Below are 11,631 nucleotides of genomic sequence, written 5' to 3' on the forward strand. Positions count from 1 at the left end.
CTCTGGTTGGAACCATAAATTGATGAATGATATATAATACACTGAAATCAGTATGAAGATACACTGTTACGTGCAACCATACAATCAAATCTCTTGCAAAGCAGCAAAGAATTTACCTTTTTTCTTGTTGTAATATTATTTAAAGGGGCTTTAGCCCATCTGAAAGGTTGTCTATACATTGAGTGCTGCTATCTGCAATATGTGATCTCGCCCATCTTTCTTTTTTTTTTTTTAAAGATAATTGCATCACCCACTTTCACTAACTGAGAATAGGAGATTCTGTAGTTACAGCAAGTATGCCATATTAGAACTACTACAAGTAGAAGGTCTATTTTTTGCTAAATGTCACTATTTTCCTCAATTTGCTTTTGTTTATTGAGAAGAAAACACAAACAGATCCACCAATGACCAAATATAGTCTCTTGACTTTAAAGAGTTTTGAACGCAGGACGTAGACTATTCATATTTATCAGCACGTGCGAACCTTTTCTGTGTAAAGCGAACACATGAAAGCACCTGCACACACAATACTGATCACTCATGTATCAAGTAACTGGGTGTAACTAAGTCTAACGTCGTCCTGCGACGTATCATAAGCTTGTTACACAAACTCCTCGCTGTTTATTTGTGGTTTGACTCGTGGCCTTGATGCTCCCTGCCTCCGTATCCCACCTCTTGTTGGGTCGCCGCTGAAAAGCTTCCAGGCGACACAAATTCGCGGTGGCTCGTCACAGCGTGGTACCTGTGAAGCAAAAGTGACGGAGTATGAAGAGAACACTGAAATCTTTGCCCCTTTATTTATGTGCCCTGTCTCTCTGTCTCCCTCAGCTGTGCTATTTTCTGCTCTCCCTCTGCAGCGCGGCCCTCGCGCAGGCAAGGCAAGGCAGGCAGGCAGGCTTGCGCTCCCAGCTCTGATTCTGCAGCACTCGCCGCCGTCCTTCATCTGACCTTGGCACGCAGCAATGCCCTCTGCCGCCATGCTGCTACAGCCCCGCCATGCCCCCTGTGGCTACCCGAACGCATTATTACAGACACGCACTCAAACACACACACACACACACACACACACACACACACACACACACACACACACACACACACACACACACACACACACACACACACACACACACACACACACACACTGCGAGCCTGCTAATCAATACTGCATCATGCTTTAGGTCAACAGAGGGAATCAACTGAGCATGCCCAGTCACATGGAGGGGACGTCTGGCAGGAATCATTGGCTTTGCGGCATTATGACTGATCACACATGGAGAGCTGTTCGTGTGTGTGTGTGTGTGTGTGTGTGTGTGTGTGTGTGTGTGTGTGTGTGTGTGTGTGTGTGTGTGTGTGTGTGTGTGTGTGTGTGTGTGTGTGTGTGTGTGTGTGTGTGTGTGTGTGTGTGTGTGTGTGTGTGTGTGTGTGTGTGTGTGTGTGTGAGTGTGTGTGTGTGCGCGCGCGCCCCCGTTCTCGCAGTGTGTTTTTGACAATGAGTAGGGTGCACATGTTAAAAGAGATATTTTGAAGCTGACCTCTCGTTGGTTGTGTTTATGTATGTGGGTTGTCAGATCCTATGTAACGCGGTTGCACCGTGCAGGTTCCTGAACCTCCTCTATAGAGGTTACACTTGTATCATTTCATCCACCCCCTCCACCTCGCTGCACCCTGCTATTGAACAGGAATACTTAACACACGTGTATGTGTCTACCTACCTCAGCTACAAAAACAGACTTTTTCATATGGTGTCTAATTGCTTGGCAGTTACATGTGACGTTGCATTTTTGTTTATCTCTGCTTTTGTATTAACACTGGCTCATACTTGTACACATGAAGTGTGGGCCTCTCTGCTGCCAATTCAAACGGGCAGAATCACGATTAAGTTTACCAGTGCAAAGAAATTAGCATTTCAAGTTGCAATAATCTGTTTTAATGCTTGTTCGATTCCTAAAAGGAATGAGTGGAGCATGTTGTGTAGAACATGACAAAAATCCCCGATATTAATAAGACAGAACACGAGGCTACATTTTAACAGTGCTCATTTTCGACCTGCATCTGTATAAAAGGCTAACCAGTGAGATAGAAAGAGTGCGTGGCATTCTGCTCTATCTCTGCTGCTCCATTCCACTCATCTGTCCCCAGGGCCAGAGTCAGAGCGGCGGGATCAAAAGTAAAATCAGAGCGAAGAGCTGTATCCAATCATGTCAGTCGGCAAGGTCTCTCCCTCTACTGTAGGTCTGGCAACGTCCAGGGCTGAGGGCACTGATCTCTATCAACGAGGATAAATTCAGTCAAGCCTCTAAAATGTGTGGCGGCGGACCTCAAGTGATTAAATCATTAAAATGAGGCCAGCTGCATCATGCAGTCAGAGCACACAGTGGGGCATCCAGCAGCCCGGCATAGAGAGAAGACTGCCATCATCTGGCCCCAGCTGATACATCCATCCCTCTGCAGAGTCCCTGTGTGTGGATGGGGTGCAGCAGGAGATCTGTGTGCGAGCTCCACTGTAGGTATTTGTGTGTTTGGTCAGAACTCCACTGTTTGTTGGCAAATGATGTGACCCAATTGACCCAATGAAGTCTGTTCCTCTGTGTCTGCACGTATGTCACACTGAGAAGTGCTGCACTATGGAAAGCATACTGCAGTCGTATGAGGGCTTTTTTTTTTTTCTGTGTGTGTGAAGCACGTTCCCGGTAGTCCATGTAATATCGCAATTATCAGTGCAGATTGAGCGACGAACATGTGTTTAAAGGTCCTTGGGCTTGACAGCATCTTCAGGAGGAACACGAAAGCTTTTTAACACAGACGGATAACAATCACACATGAACTGTTCCATCTCGCAAATAACAGAGCAGCGCCTCCTGCATTCATTATATGGGCCGGGGGAGTGTGTGTGTGTGTGTGTGTGTGTGTGTGTGTGTGTGTGTGGTGTGTGTGTGTGTGTGTGTGTGTTGTGTGTGTGTGTGTGTGTGTGTGTGTGTGTGTGTGTGTGTGGTGTGTGTGTGTGTGTGTGTGTGTGTGTGTGCATTGTATAACTGCAGGGTTATAGGCATGTGTTTATATTCCTTCTGCACATTGTAAAAGAAAATCACTAGAAGTCTCTCATGCATATATATATAATATATATATATATATATATATATATATATATATATATATATATATATATATATAATATATATATATATATATATATGTTGGCACATTTTCCCCTCACATTCTTGTATCTCTTCGTGGTGCATCTATCACACATACACAGATAAAGCAAAGACAAACTGAACGCACAATGTGGCGCCCCAAAAGAAATATCTCCGCAGAACCCAATTGTCCTGCTAACAACACAAAAGCAACAAGCAGGTGGCATTAACTGTGACACATACCAGACATCAAAAACACACAGGAGCTTCTCACTCAATCAGCAATCACGTCTGTCCTGAGCGTAAACACACCTATTATACACGCCGAGTGGTGTCAGTGTAAACAATGCAGAACAATACACTCTGCATTTCGAGCTGCAGCGCCTCTCTGATTGGCTGGATCGATCCTCAGAGGCATTGATGTTATAGGAGGAGAGGCAGGGCATATTGATTGCAGGATAATCAGAGTCACGCTGGCTTGGTCCTCTCAATAATTCAAGGGAAGGATTTGGGTGAGATTCCCTCAGATCGGAGGTGTGATGTACATTTCATAGGCTGAGAGTTGGGGGAGCGTGTGTGTGTGTGTGTGTGTGTGTGCGTGTGTGTGTGTGTGTGTGTGTGTGTGTGTGTGTGTGTGTGTGCGTGCGTGCGTGCGTGCGTGCGTGCGTGTGTGTGTGAGAGAGCTGAAGCGTATGGAGGTCACATGGGCTAAAAGATGAGATACCTTTTGAATGAATCACACCACAACCCATAACATACCTCATGCCACTTCTCATCTGTATAGAAATACACAAACTGGGGAAAAGCTTCTAATAAGGCTTCATTGGGTCTGATTTTTAACTGCTTTTGTTCTGGTGTTTAATGCACGCGTTTTTTCCTCTCCTCTCTCGAGTCTTTTTGTACCATTCCTGGGCAGAATGTATAGCAAACTGTGTTTACCTCACCCAGAGGACCTTACGCTGCAATCCAACCAATGATTTTCCTCTAACACCTTCAGCTCGGTTGTGTGACTAAGCCAGTTTTACCAGCCGTGACATTGCTGTGAAAAACAGGGCGAGCATAAACGTTTGACTTTTTTCCTTTGTCTTCACTGCATGCAACCAAGTCTGGCTCAAAATGCTGTCGGCATTAAGTTGTCGCTGATTTTAGTACATTAGGCCACATTAGATGATGTCGGGTCAAATAAACCTCGTCTCAATGCTGGAAGGCGCCGTGCTTTAAGTTTCTGTTCAGCTTTATCTTACCTATGACCTTTCTCCATGGATTTTTTTTTCTCCCTCACTGTAAAGCTTTAAGTTTGTGTTTCCGGTGCATAGCAGAGAATCTCTCAACAACTAATTTTGATTATTACACAAACTTAATCAAAACATCATTCATTTAACTTCGAAGGATTTAAAGACACAACAGTGATTACACAAAGTACGCAGTTTATGTTTCAGCCACATAAGCAAATCAATCCACGCTTTATGAGTTTGCCTTGTGGAAAATATCGTTAAAGAAAAGTCAAATTTGGCCTCGTCCAAATAAATGCCACAACTAAAAAAGAAGAATTTCAATTTTAAACGATTGCACCCTGTATTAACAGTGAGGTGAAATGAAGACCTAGACAGAGTGAAACACAAACAACCTAATATTATCTAAGAAATTGTGAGAAGCAGTGGCAGTGAGCTCAGAATGATAATTTCTTCAATTTCCTCCACAGTGTTGCTTTGTAGAAGGGGTTTAACCGTTTTTCAGAGTTAAGAAGCTCAAATAATTTTTTACATATTATCTATACACACCAGTGTGAAGCATTAATCCTATGCAAATTCAATCAGACAATTAAAAGGTTGTTAGCCGTGCTGGATTTTGCTTCTTATTGCTGAGCACAACCAGAGAAATCCATGCAGAGGTCCAACAGTACAACTCCGAAAAGCTACGATATATTTTTCCAGCAGGCATTGTGTAAACTAAATTGTTTACAAAAGGGAGGATCGTGGGAGTTGTGTGAAAAAAAATCCAAGCCAAGAGGCTTTATAAAGAGTCAGACATGATTTATGAAAAATAATTTTGGGGGGGGGGGGGGGGGGGGGTTGATAGCAGTCATGTGGAAAGTGCGAACCACCCTCTGCTGAGAGTCTTAAAAATATCTGGCCTGAGACCGTTGCTGTGAAAATATCAGTTTCAGGCTGTTGCTTGGAAATACCTTTTGAAGACAGGCTCAAGGCGTTTGTTTTGTGGGTTGAGGGTCTGCGGAGGCTTCGGCGTCTCCATATTTTCAACGTCGGTGACCTGTCCTCTGGATCGACGCGTCGCTGTCGCACGCCTCTGGAAACACCAGGCTGCAGCGCCGGCTTCTGCAGCCCTGGTGAAAGGTCACATAGGGGGGCTTCCTCTATAAAGTGTGGTTTGCTCGCAGCCCTTATCTCCTAATCACTGCAATTACTACGGCAGCACTTGTTTGTTTGTTTGCTGAAATGGTGCATTAGTGTGTTTGTATCCCGCTGACCAGTGCAGACATATCAGGGCGGGTGTCTGGGGAGGAACGCTGCGGATACAGAGCGATGCTGACTGCAAATGTGGGACGTATACAGCGGTGAGGCTGTTGTCTCCATCTTGATTTTACTTTCTTTTGGGATGGAACAGTATAGATGTACATAGGGCACAAGGAAATGGGTGACATGGCACACAACACAGATGAAGAGACATTTCAATTATGTGCCTTCACCATTAGATGAGATTATCATCCACATCACCATCATCATCATCTTGATTATGTTCTCTCTCTCTCTCTCTCTCTCTCTCTCTCTCTCTCTCCTCTCTCTCTCTCTCTCTCCTCTCTCTCTCTCTCTCTCTCTCTCTCTCTCTCTCTCTCTCTCTCTCTCTCTCTCTCTCTCTCTCTCTCTCTCTCTCTCTCTCTCTCTCTCCTCTCTCTCTCTCTCCTCTCTCTCTCTCTGAGCCTGCCTTCTTTCCTATATCAAAGTGAATCTCACACCACCGGGGAATAACTGCACCAGGTCATCTCTCAGCGTCTCCATACAGCACCACACTCTATACATCCTATTCTCGATACAGTGAAGACGTCTCTTAAGTGCATTGAGCTGTCGAGGTGAAGCGTTCTTGTTTCCCATACAGTCCACCTCTTCTTTTTTTTTTTTATATAAATGTGAGAATCCTATCTTTAAATATTACCCATTTCACAGACGTTAAATGCTTTCTATTAATTTTATTCTTCGTACTGTCTCTCTCTCTCTCTCTCTCTCCCTCTCTCTCTCTCGCTCTCTCGCTCTCATATATATATATATATGGATGGATGGATGGATGGATGGATGGATGGATGGATGGATGGATGGATGGATGGATGGATGGATGGATGGATGGATGGATGGATAGATAGATAGATAGATAGATAGATAGATAGATAGATAGATAGATAGATAGATAGATAGATAGATAGATAGATAGATAGATAGATAGATAGATAGATAGATAGATAGATAGATAGATAGATAGATAGATAGATAGATAGATAGATGGATAGATGTAGCTGCATCAGAGCCTTGTGATTTCATGTTCTTTACTGCTGCCCTTGTCTCACATAACTTGTTAACCCCCCCCCCCCACTCACTGTACACTGTATGAGAAAAAGAGCTGAACGTGTAGACAGAATTCCTCTCCCGTGCTCCGTGTCACCTCTTACCTGGAATCACATCGCCATGCACAGCCTAATTATCCCGTTTGATGAGAAACGGGGCTTGCACACTGCTGCTGCCGCTGCTCTGACTCCTCCACCCCTTGCTGGTAAGATGCAGGGCCGCTCTTCCACTCGTCATTACTAAAGGAGATACCTGGCTAATTATAGACCCATACTGCTGGAAAAAAGACGGGCCTGGATACTGGGGTGACTGGAAGGAGCAGACACGGCGTGGAAAAGAAGGATTTGAATTAACAAAGGAATGTGGCTGCTTAAACAGCACCAGAGGACAGTCAGCTGAAGAAAGTCTTGTATGTAACAGTATTCAAAATGGTACTGGTTTTTATCTTTCACATACTGGCAGCAGTACTTTTTTTAATATGACGTTTGTTTTTAACAGGAACATGTCCGTATCGGTTCCTGTTGTATGCCTTCTGAAGAAAATATGCTTTGTCCTTGCGTTTTCATAACACATTGCGAGGTACATGTTTTTAAATAGGAAAGTTTGTGGCGCTTCGGATAAACAAGGCGGTGCCAATATTAACTCCAGCCCCGCTGTATTTCAACCTACACAGTGCAAAGAATCTGGTTCAATATAGACTGACCTTGATCTGAAAACTGGAGGTGAGCTGCGCGGAAGGTTGAGCGCACACCACACACACAGCCTGTGTGTGTGTGTGTGTGTGTGTGTGTGTGTGTGTGTGTGTGTGTGTGTGTGTGTGTGTGTGTGTGTGTGTGTGTGTGTGTGTGTGTGTGTGTGTGTGTGTGTGTGTGTGTGTGTGTGTGTGTGTGTGTGTGTGTGTGCACGGCCTCTCTGACCCAACATGTCCTTGTTCCATGAGCTCCAGGTTTTTTTTTTTTCCTCCCATCACCATAATGGTTCTATATGCTGCTTCTGTGGGTTTGTGCAGCATCATTCACAACATCATGCAGTCCTCTTTCTCCCCCTCCTCCTCCTCCTCCTCCTCCTTCTTCTCCTTCTTCTTCTGTCCTTTCAATCTTTTGAAGTCCTTGGTTCACATATATTCTGCTGAAGAGCTCCTATATGTCAGCCGACCAGCCAAAGAGACAAAGACGGGCCTGAGTTAATTACCTATCATTTAGAGCAGATGGCTGCAGATGATATGTAAATGTGTGCGTGCGTGCGTGCGTGCGTGCGTGCGTGCGTGCGTGCGTGCGTGCGTGCGTACATTACCAAGCCCTCTATCTATACATTTGTCTATCCTGCACATTTATTAATACACACACATATAGAAATACATGAAGATGTTGATTATTTTAAAAATGTATTTTTGCAGAGAGGCTTGCAATTTAAATGGCAATATGGATTGTTGGAGTCCAACCAGATAAAGTGTTAATGACTGGGACCATAATTATGGGTTGTAATTTTTCGGCAATTACTCGCAGCCTCCTTTAAGCTGCCTGCATGTTCATTTAAATTTATGTTTAACAATCTGTTTCTTCATCTTAGAATTAAACTACTGTGCTGTGCATTTTCTTTTAATCACTGGAGGCACATAGCTGATCGTTTTACTTACAACCAATAAAAGATAATGCACGTGGATTTTTTTTTTAGAAAGTATAGGCTGCAAATTCTTTCACTCTTTGCCAAGAAAATCATCTGACATGAATCTAGGCCACAGTGCCTCAATTGAGATGTTTGTTTTTTTTGTCTTCATTTGACAGATCCTCAAGAGAATCTTCTCATTATCTAAAGAGATTTTTTTTTCTTTTTCTTTTTTTTTTTTTTTTAATCTGACAAGCTCACTTGACACCAATCATATGCCGGTATTTTCTGTCTCCTCACATGGAGCAAGAAGCATGATAAATCAATGATGAATGCTCAGTGAAACTGTGATATATGTTACAGTGCACCCTGTGACACAAGGAGAAATGCAACCATGGCGGGAGGGCAGCAGTAAGGGAGAGACGAGAGCAGGGGAGGTGGGTGGTGTATGGAGTCACATAGCACAGCTAGAAAGACCTATCCCTGCTTCTGTTTTTTTTTTTTTTGGTTCAATTTCGCACTATAAATTAGATGTTCCCAGTGCCAACATTTTCACAGCAGTGATTGTGTGAATTACAGTGTATATGCAGGCTATATCGCACCCTTTTGTGCATTGTACTGTAACTGCTATAGTGCGTGTGAAATAATCTGTGTATGTTTATTCCCTACCAACACACCCAGCAGGGGTTTGTGAATATAGTCAGCATGTGCGACTGTAAGTTTGCAATGCCACAGATGGAAGACACACTAATTTACTCATTATGGAGATTTAATATGAGCGAATACTGGTGCAACTATCAGAAGTCCCTGATACTTCGCATCATAATGTCAGTATGTTTCGGTTTTGAGCTTGAAACATATCTCCGGTACCTTCTTATCTTACCCACACCCTCGAAACACTGCTCGGAATTTTTTTTTTCAGGTTTAGATGACATGATCATTGCAGCAGCAGCAAATGGAGCCCATTCACATGCCAGTAATTCCCTGGTGAGCACAGCTCTGAGAAGTTATCACTGCTTTAGGCCTTTTAATGCAAGACGTGAATGAGATTGGCTTTGCTTCACATGAATAAAGAACTATTTACGATAAGTATCATGGAGCTCAGTTAAGTAATGTCGAGCAAAATTATACAAGGATCTGTACCCCCCTCAGTCACTAAAAAAAAAATCAGCCTTCTAAATCTATAGACATTCAACGAAATACTGGATTTACAAGATAAATCCGTGTTGAACCGTTGGATCGAGTATCAAATTCATTTAGAGAATTCAGAGACACTGAATCAGCATTGTCTCTGCTCAGGCTTTTTAGTCAGGCTTCTAGAAAATGGAACCAACCTTCTTTGGAGTATTATGTTATAGCAATGAGGCCCTCTACTGGCAGCACGGGCCACTATATTAATACCATGTCAATGCACGGTAAGGGAAATAAGGCCAAATATTAATCCATCCATCTTCCAGACCACTGTGGTTGCGAGACTCTGCTACCCAGCGAACTGTGGATGAGCACACAGTGCATGCTGAACAGGTCGCCGGCACCACAGTGCCAATAAGGAGAGACCGGCAAGCCCTCGCACATTCATACTTATGAGACATTTTGTAGTCACAAGGCAACCAGTTAACCTTAAATGCATGTTTTTGGTCTGACAAACATGTCATAGGCCTGCAGTGCAGAAGAAACGACTGCATGAGAGACGGCAGGTTAAAACCCTGGACAGGTCGGTAGTCTATCGCATATGATGTATTTCAGTCCTTGAGAATAAAAAGTTTCGGCGTGCTTAAATCTTAACAACCCCATCACAAATGTAATTGAACAGACATCACTAGCGGAGGGTTGAGATTACCCTTTGGCTTTGGTTTACCACCAAATCAGTTACATGTTTTTGAGACTGACTACACATGGGAGCTCATTTTCATGCTTTTTTTTTTTTTCTCCACACAAACACAGTATCTCTCTCATTCCCCTGCAGAGAAGAAAAAAAGTGTGCGCACCTTTGATCTGCTCTCGCTCGTGGTCTATATCTCTCCTCAAGCAGAGAAACGTTACATACATTTTGTGTCCAGATACTCTTGTCATGCAATTGAGTGCTCAGATCTCAAGCAATCAAAGGTGTGCGTGATGCCTCCAGAACCTGCGTTAATATGCATGACAGCAGGAGTTGCCCTATGATGTAATTGCAGTAGCGGCGAAGGTCAGTGCCTTTACCCAGGCTCGTTCCAGTATCAAAGCCCAGATAAACACTCAAGTCGAGTTTATATTCGGTGATTTCCATGCTTTTTAGAGACGGGGGGGTATGTCGCTTCTTAAGAGGTGTAAATAGATGAAAATCAGCTTCATTCACTCCGATATTATTTTTAGTTATGTATTTATTTATTTATTTTTACTCTCAGGGGTCTGACTATCACATTACAATGTTGCGCTCTCATGTTCTCTCCTTGGACACACATCACAGTGGGCCTTTCATCCAGGGAGTAAAGCTGTTTACAAGCCTCCCACCCAGCCGTGTGGTCCTATTCTTAAGGCTCTGTTGCTCCTGGATATAATAGATCTTCCCTTTATTCATTTTCCAGCTCTGGCCCTGATTTGGCCCCAAGGATTTTACTATATAACAAAGAAAGGCATCCATATAATGAGAATCTCAAAAAAAATAAAATAAAATAAATTCTTTCAATAGATAGAGCCTTACTTTTATTAAAATGCATATTCTTCCTTGTAAGAGCAATGCTGCCTGTTTGGCTTTGTTGTGAGTGAATCTTCCCAAGTAGACTTGATGTGGTTTCAGTTATTCTCTCTGTATTGTTATTGAATTGTTTTGGGTCCCGTGAATCCCGCACTGCTGCCGCTGATTGATAGAACCAGGACAGAAGAACAACTCCTATGACTGCCACATTAGACCCAGTTCTGTCACGGCTTATGACTTTACTCTAAAAGCATAACAATGTGCATTACAGTATTTAACATGGACTCCAACTCGTCTCTAGTGTGTGGAGAGCGTCAGTCAGTCTTCATCAAAAAGACACTTGAAATGTCATTCAAATGATCTCCAAAGACACAGTCTTGATGACCAACATGTAAAACAGTCGAATACGAACATCATGCAAAGCTACAACTTTAGACTCAAAGTATGTTTGGAGTAAAGTTTCCTTTTTACAACTTTTCTTGGCGGAGTAGTAACTGGTAAGTCGACACCGATGCAAGCAGCTCGGTGACACAGCACTCAGATTTAACTCGGTTCTAAAATAATTGCTGATGTTAACCTGCCGTGATGCTCAGAGTAACGTCAATATCCTAATTTATTGCAGATCACCGTCACAGTA

This window comes from Blennius ocellaris, assembly GCF_963422515.1.
Source record: "Blennius ocellaris genome assembly, chromosome: 19".
NCBI classification, from domain to species: domain Eukaryota; kingdom Metazoa; phylum Chordata; class Actinopteri; order Blenniiformes; family Blenniidae; genus Blennius; species Blennius ocellaris.